The 8,399-nt window shown below is 42.5% G+C and overlaps 1 pseudogene; it reads left to right on the forward strand.

Moving 5' to 3' along the window:
- Positions 1 to 1,740: 1,740 nt before the first annotated feature.
- Positions 1,741 to 5,841, forward strand: LOC149744679 (large ribosomal subunit protein uL11 pseudogene; annotated as a pseudogene).
- Positions 5,842 to 8,399: the final 2,558 nt, after the last annotated feature.

Consider the following 8,399-nt stretch of genomic DNA (forward strand, 5'->3'; position numbering starts at 1 on the left):
ACCTGCACTCTCGTCTCTTTCCTGCTCTCCTGCTGCAACCTTCTTACTGGATTTTCTTACTGGACTCTGGACTGTCTACATATATGCTAGGATGATCTTCTGAAGAGGATTCAGATCACTCCTTGGCTTAAAACCCTCTAGTGGAGTCTGTTGCACTTGTAATAAAATTCATATATCCTATCATGGACGTGCAAAGTCCTGTGTGTGATAGCTACCCGTGGCCTGCTGCCTCTGCCTCATCTTATACCCCTCTCCTCACTCTCTTGGTTCTGGATGCCTTGGTCTTCTTGATGTTGTTTAGTGGCCTTGGTCCTTGGCACCAACTTTTCTCTCCTGTTTTTGTACATTTGTCTCTAGTCTTTACGTGGATGGCTCTCTGTGTCCTTCAGTCTCAGCTGAAATGTTACCTCTTAGGGAGAGCTTCTCCAGTCCTTCCAACTATAATAATCACCCAGTCACTCTCACGTCCCTCTGTTTTAGTTCTCTATAAGCACCGATAGTAGATGCATTTTCTTTCTTTCTGTTTTTTTCTTTTTTGGCCGAGCCACGCAGCTCGCGGTATCTTAGCTCCCTGACCAGGGATTGAACCTGGGCCCCAGCAGTGAAAGTGCCAAGTCCTAACCACTGGACTGCTAGAGAATTCCCTAGATGCATTTTTCTTGCTTATTTGTTGCTTTATTGTCTATCTTCCTCCATTAGAATAGAAGCTCTATGAGGGGTAGGACATATCTGTTTTGAACACTTAACCTCATTCCGGTGACTAAACAAGGCCCAACACATGAAAGATGCTTAACAAATGTTTGTTGAATAAATAAATGATTAGAACTACCACACCTGACCCTGCTGAGGGTAGGCTGCGGGGTTCTTTACTATTACCTTTGTGTTTGGTCTTAGGTGAGTCATTTATTCTCTCTGAGCATCGGTTTCCCCTTCCAGATAATAATACTCTGTGATATGCTTATTCTAATCCACGAGTGTGCTTCTCACCTAGGAACTCCTGAGTGGAAAACCCACTTGCTGTCTAAAAGTTTTGAACACCCTTGAAGGGTGAGAAGGGTGAGAAGCCTTGAGACTTAATGCTTCCTATCTGTTCATTTTCATGTACAGAATCAAAACTTGAAGTTGCCAGGGTTTTTACTGTCTCCTGTGAAGCTGATTCCATGTCATGAGACAGAGATGGAGCTAGCCCTCTCAAGATGGTTGTTCTCTGAGTGGATGAGCTGGAGGTCAGGGTGATTTTTCTCTAAGCCTTTGGTTAGTGGTACCTGGTTTGAAATTCTGGACCTGCTATTTCAGAAACAATGTAAGCACAGCATATCCATTCTATCTTATTGTATCTTAGGTTTCATCTAAATGAGGCAACAGTTACAGACCCAGACTCTTTAGGATGCCAAAGTGCTATTCACAACTAGTCAGGAAAGGTCACCAAATAAATACTTTGATGTCTGCTAACAAAGGAGATTAGTGAAAGCCTTGACTCTGTGTTCAGCCAGATTGCAGGATGTGGGAGCGTCTTCATTCTCTTTCAATTCCTTTGTTGCTCTGGGATACTGATACCCTACTAAGCTTTAATTTCTTGAAAAGCCATTTCATCAACCCCGTTGACTGTATGCTAAGATTCCACCCCCCCCCCGCCCCCCCGCCCCACAAACACATTTGGGTCAGCCTGTACCAAAGGAGAAGGTTATCTGGGCTGTTAAACCTTTGACTGCGTGTCTTTTGAAGAGCGCATTTTGCATTTTGTTATGTCAGGATTGTAATTAGATCCGTTAATTAAGCGAAGAATGAACTTTTCCCAAACTCTGTACCTTTTTGAATTTTTGATAAGTTTGCTTAGGTTGCTGCTGACCTTTGCTAAGGGGTATGCCACTGCTCATTAATTGGCAAATTTTAATGAGGAGAGTTGACGAATGTGCTGGCCTTGACAATAAATAAAGCTGGCTTCCACTCCAGGCCTTACCACCTTTGGCTGCTTCAAAGTGTGTGGCATTTCTTTTTTTTTAATAAATTTATTTATTTATTTACCTTTGGCTGCGTTAGGTCTTCGTTGCTGTGCGTGGGCTTTCTCTAGTTGCGGTGAGCGGGGGCTACTCTTTGTTGCAGTGTGTGGGCTTCTCATTTCAGTGGCTTCTTTTGTTTCAGAGCACAGGCTCTAGGCACACGGGCTTCAGTAGTTGTGGCTCGTGGGCTTCAGTAGTTGTGGCTCGTGGGCTCTAGAGCACAGGCTCAGTAGTTGGGGCGCATGGGCTTAGTTGCTCCACAGCGTGTAGGATCTTCCCTGACCAGGGCTCGAACCCGTGTCCCCTGCATTGGCAGGCGGATTCTTAACCACTGCGCCACCAGGGAAGCCCGCCTTTCCACTTTCTTAACAGTGTGTTTGGAAGAGAAAAAGTTTTAATTTTGATGAAGTTCAATTTATTGATGTTTTAATAGTTCACGCTTTTGTTGTCCTATACAGTGGCCCCCAACCTTTTTGGCACCAGGAACTGGTTCTGTAGAAGACAGTTTTTCCACAGACCAGGGGGTGGGGTGGGGTGGCGCGGATGGCTTAGGCGGTAATGCGAGCGATGGGGAGCGGCAGATGAAGCTTAACTCGCTTGCCCGCCGCTCACCTCCTGCTGCATGGCCCGGTTCCTAACAGGCTGCGGACCAGTAGTGGTCCACGGCATGGGGGTTGGGGACCCCTGCTATATTAGATATCTTATCCCAACTCAAGGCCATTATGATTTTTTCCTGTTTTCTTTTAGAAGTTTTATGGGTTGGCATTTAGGTCTATGGTCCATTTCAATTTAGTTTTTCTATATCCTTACAATAAACTCAGAAAAAAGGAATAAACTATTGATATACGCAACAACATGGATGAATCTCAAAATCATTTATGTTGAATTACATAAGCCAGACCAAAAAAGAGTACATACTACAGGACCTCATTTCTAGAAGATTCTAGAAAGTGCAAACAAATATATAACAGAAAGCAGCTTTCCTCTTGTATCTCAGAGCAGGCCAAGGGGCAACTTTCTTCTGTCTTTTTGCATCCAGGTCTATCCGACACCAGCTGCCTCCAACATGTCGCTCAAGTTCAACTCCAACAAGATCAAAAGTTGTGTGTACTTGAGGTGCCTTAGTCGGGAAATTGATACCACGTCTGCCCTGGCCACCAATATCTGTCCCCTGAGTCTGTCTCCAAAAAAGCTTGGTGGTGGCATCACCAAGGCAACCAGTGACATGAAGGGCCTGAGGATTATAGTGGACCTACCCATTTAAAACAGACAGGCCCAGATTGAGGTGGTACCTTCTACTTCTACCCTGGCCATCAAAGCCCTCAAGGAACCACCTAGAGACGGAAAGAATCAAAAAACATTAAGCACATAGGAAACATCACTGTTGAAGAGATTGTCAACTTTGTCTGACAGATGTGGCATGGATGTTTAGCTAGAAAACTCTCTGGAACCATTCAAGAAATCCTGGGGACTGCCCAGTGTATGGCTGCAGTGTTGATGGTCACCACCGTCATGACGTCATAGATGACATCAACTGATGCAGTTGAATGCCCAGCTAGTTAGGAACTACTAAGGAAAATATTTCAATAAAGGATCACTTGGAAACCAGTAAAAAATACTCCCCAAACCACAAAACCCCCCCCCCCAAAAAAAATAAGAGCGAACAAACAAAAAACAGGTTAGTGGTTGTCTAAGGACAGAGCTGGAGAGTAGATTTCAGACACGTCCAGTAAACTATTGGGCATTATGGAATTGTTTATTACGTTGACTGTGATGATAGTTACATGAGTGTATGCATATTTCAACACTGGTCAAGTTGTACCCCTTAAATATGTGCTGTTTATTGTATCAATCATACCTTAATAATACCTAAAAATTTGTTCATTAATTGAATGGAAAAAACTCTTCCTCTAAGGAGCCTTGTAATTTAGCTGCCCCAAACGACTTCTGAATCAGACTTGGGTATTAATTTTCTTAAATCACATTTAAATTAGAAATAACTTAAAAAAAAAAGACCATTAAATTTTATCAGTCTCCTTCTAGTGCGGTCAGTTGTCCTTAGATAGGGAAGGAGCACAGTGAACACATTTTTTGGTCTCATTGCAATGTGCTCTTCTTTTTGAAATTGGTGTCTTATCTTTTACATCTGCAATTAGCTGAAGCTGGCAACTTCAAGAATAAGTCCTGCACTCAAACATGTTGGCACTTAACCCTGCACCATGGAGGACAGCAGCTAAAATCCAGATCTTTCCCTTAGAGCAGACACTTCATTTGGAATTGTCAGAAACACGTGTAGCCTGAGGTCAGGTGCAGTCTACACCTGTTCAAAAAGAGGGCCAATCTCTGAATACTAGGATTTGACCGTCCTAAAAGAAACAAGTCCCATTTTCTGCTTCTCAGAATGAGTCTAATATCCAGCTAAAAGGAATGCTGGATTAAAATCTAGCTGGATGACTTCAACCATGCCACCTGAATCTCTTGGGCCTCAGTTATTTCTAGTCTAAAATATTGGTTTATTGGGTTAGATAATTTTTAATAGTGTTTCCTATAATGCACTTCTAGAATTGGTTATTAGAAGCCATTTTGTGGCTCACCCTTAACCTACTGAATGCAGCTGTATTTTTGCTCCAAATGTTAAATATTTAATCAACTCTAGGTGAAACCCAAATGTAATTCATTAAGCAACTTGGTGTTGAGTCAGATGCAACAGACATGAAAAATCCTTTTTCATTAGTGTCCACTGGCTTCATTGGTTCAAGAATTCTGGCTGATGGCATGAATAGCAAAACTGTCCTCTATTCAAATAAACTGAATGTGTATGAGTAAAAATAAAGTAAAATAAAAGCCAGGAGCCTTTCCGGTTGGCTTTTACTAATTGTGATGTATTGATTTTCTATGCTACATTAATGTCTACAAGGCTGTCCTTTGGCTAATCCAAAAGATGAATGAAGTGAATGAAAATTGTTATTTTAAAGTGTGCATAAATGTAAAGGCTGGAGAAAGGCACATGTGCTTATGTGTGTGCGTGTATATGCAGAATGTGGAGAAAAAGACACACGATGCAGTTTTTATGTAGGGGAAGTGGTGGAGACCACCACCAAAGTATCTTTTGTATATGGTCTTATTTTTTTGTCCCTTGTCTACAGATCTGGAACAATTTAACCTCTCAAAAAATAAGAATATTAAACAATAATAACTGTATGTTTTAAGTAATAAGGATTTGGCTTTCCTATATTTCTATTAGTCAGAATTAGAAAAAAAAAACTCAACAGTTTAGATGTGAATTAAGCATATTTCACACCAAGGTTACGAAGCTAAAATCAGCAAAAGGAAGGAAGGAGGGAGGGAATCAAGTATTGTCAAAGTATGTTCTAGGTACCAGGTGCATCCCTGGTGATTTGTATCCATAATCAATTTCTAGTAGTTTGGAGGACAGTGTTGCCCTTATATTGACATCCTAAAATTCAGCAGCCATGGGCTTAGTTAAGTAGGAGGAAGTCAGCATAGAATGTGACTGTCTTGGATGGTGACGGTAGCATTAGTTTCCAGCCTCGAGTCCTCAGAGAAGGGCACATTTCTTTCTCTTTTACTGCCTTACTTCCAGGAGGATAGGCTCTCCTGTTTAATTTCCTAGAGCAGGGGGCAAATTCCAACCCCTGGTTCAAATCTGGCCTGTTGCCTGTTTTTGTATGGATTGTGAGCTAAGAATGTATTTTACATTTTTAAATAGTTGACAAAAAATCAAAAGAATAATATTTCATTACATGTGATAATTATATTAAATTAGAATTTCAATGTACATAAAGTTTTATCGAAACACAGCCACGCTCACTCATTTACATATTTAGGGCAGCTTTTTTTTTTTTTTTTTCCCTGTACACGGGCCTCTCACTGTTGTGGCCTCTCCTGTTGCGGAGCACAGGCTCCGGATGCACAGGCTCAGTGGCCATGGCTCACGGGCCCAGCCGCTCTGCGGCATGTGGTTTCTTCCCGGACCGGGGCACGAACCCGTGTCCCCTGCATCGGCAGGCGGACTCTCAACCACTGCGCTACCAGGAAAGCCCTAGGGCAGCTTTTGAGCTACAATATCAGGAGTTAAGTGGTTGCGATGAGACAGTATAGCCCACAAAGCCTACAGTATTCACTCTCTGGCCCTTTACAGAAAGTGTTTGCAGACCTTTGTCCTAGATCGTAGCAGAGATTTCACTGAAGGTTGGTAACAGGAAAAGAGAAGTCCAACATGCAGTGATTTACAGCTGTGCTCCATCCCTAGGTCTTTCCCTCAGATTGGCTTTCTGCTTTTTTCTGGAACTGTGTCAATGTGACCAAACATCCGGTGAACTGAACTGGGTCCTGAGACTGAAGGAAAGAGATATAATTTCCCCTCTTTCATGGGGTTCTCCCAAGTCCTTTTTTTATTGCCTCCAAAGGATCTCTTTCCAGGATGGCTGACAGCTAAAATATCATTTCACTTTAGGAAAACTCTACTCTCACCTACGGGGGTGTGATCTGGACCTGGGATCCTTCCAAGACAATTACACAATAAACTCATATCAGTATAGTCCCCAAATTCTGGCATATTCAACCTTGTGACCAAGATTAGACTAAGTGCAATTTGGCATCACATAGTTTTTCAGTCCTTCTAAATAAAGAGATCAGTAATTTGGGATATAGCCACACTCAGAGTTGAATTTTTTTTTTTATAAATTTATTTATTTTATTTATTTATTTTTGGCTGTGTTGGGTCTTCCTTGGTGCTCACAGGCTTTCTCTAGTTGCAGTGAGCGGGGACTACTCTTCGTTGTGGTGCGCGGACTTCTCATTGTGGTGGCTTCTCGTTGCAAAGTACGGGCTGTAGGCACGCAGGCTTCAGTGGTGGTGGCATGAGGGCTCTAGAGCACGGGCTCAGTAGTTGTGGCTTACGGGCTCTAGAGCACAGGCTCAGTAGTTGTGGCGCACAGGCTTAGTTGCTCTGCAGCATGTGGGACCTTCCCAGATGAGGGCTCGAACCCGTGTCCCTTGCATTGGCAGGCGGATTCTTAACCGTTGCGCCACCAGGGAAGCCCCTCAGGGTTGAATTTAACCAGTATGTTCATCTGAGAAATGGGTATAATATCATTCACTTCACTGAGTTTATCATAATAACACTGTAGCATTAAGTAACTTGTGCAGTGTCACATAGGACACAAATGACAGAGCTGGATGTGAACCTTATTCTCTCAACTCCAAATTTTCTCTCTTCCTAATTCTATCTTTTTTTAAAATTTTATTACTTAAAAAATATTTATTTTTGGCTGCGTGGGGTCTTTGTTGCGGCACGAGGGCTTTCTCTAGTCACAGCGAGCAGGGGCTACTATTCGTTGCGGTGCACAGGCCTCTCATCGCAGTGGCTTCTCTTGTTGCGGAGCATGGGCTCTAGGTGCATGGGCTTCAGTAGCTGTGGCATGCAGGCTTCAGTAGTTGTGGCTCGTGGACTCTAGAGCTCAGGCTCAGTAGTTGTGGCACACAGGCCCAGATGCTCCATGGCATGTGGGATCTTCCTGGCCCAGGGCTCGAACCGGTGTCCCCTGCACTGGTAGGCGGATTCTTAACCACTGAGCCACCAGGGAAGCCCCCTAATTCTATCTTAAAAGCCAAAAAAAAAAAATTGTTTTTTTTTTTTAAGTAAACCTGGGACTTTCTTGATAAGTAAATGTTTGATTTCTATTGGGCTTTTGGAAAATTTGCTGAGTTTATAGATTTCCATATCATGGCACAATAATTGGGGACCTAGGAGGGTGCTTACAAGCTCACACTCTGGAATCATAGAGAACTGGGTTTGAATCACCATTTTACCACGTACCAAATGAGGAATGTTTCTTAAGCATGTTTCTTGAGATCTCTGAGGGCCTCATCTATAAAATGAGAATGATAATGGTACTGACAGGAACATTGTGTTAGTAAATGAGATAAAAATGTACAACATGTAACTTAAAAAGTGCTCTGTAACTATAAGGTATTATTTTCTCTCAGTTGGATAAAAATGGAATTCCCACATAGCAATAGCTCACTTTTTCCACTGTGAAAGGCCCATGTCTCAAATATTATTTCAGATTTAATTTTTTTGAAAGCTCAGATATGCACTATTGAACTCCCCTTGAATTTTGCTGCCTGTTTCCCAAAGCCTTCAAATGCATTTGATGGCTGCATTGGGGAAGGGACACTCGTGGGATGTCATCATGACAACCATTGGTGCTTTTTGACAAGGTATTGAGAGTTGATGATGATCAGGGAAAAGGTGGCTTCAAAATGCTCTTCATAATCCATTAGGCACGGATCATTAGCATGGCTCAGAAGTACAATGGAACATTTGTAGGAGTCTGTATTATCAGCAGCCCACAATGAGCCCATTCTTGACAC

Source organism: Delphinapterus leucas, chromosome 20 (assembly GCF_059928025.1).
Source record: "Delphinapterus leucas isolate spDelLeu-1000000601 "Yukka" chromosome 20, BTC_Dleu_Yukka2, whole genome shotgun sequence".
In the NCBI taxonomy this organism is placed as follows: domain Eukaryota; kingdom Metazoa; phylum Chordata; class Mammalia; order Artiodactyla; family Monodontidae; genus Delphinapterus; species Delphinapterus leucas.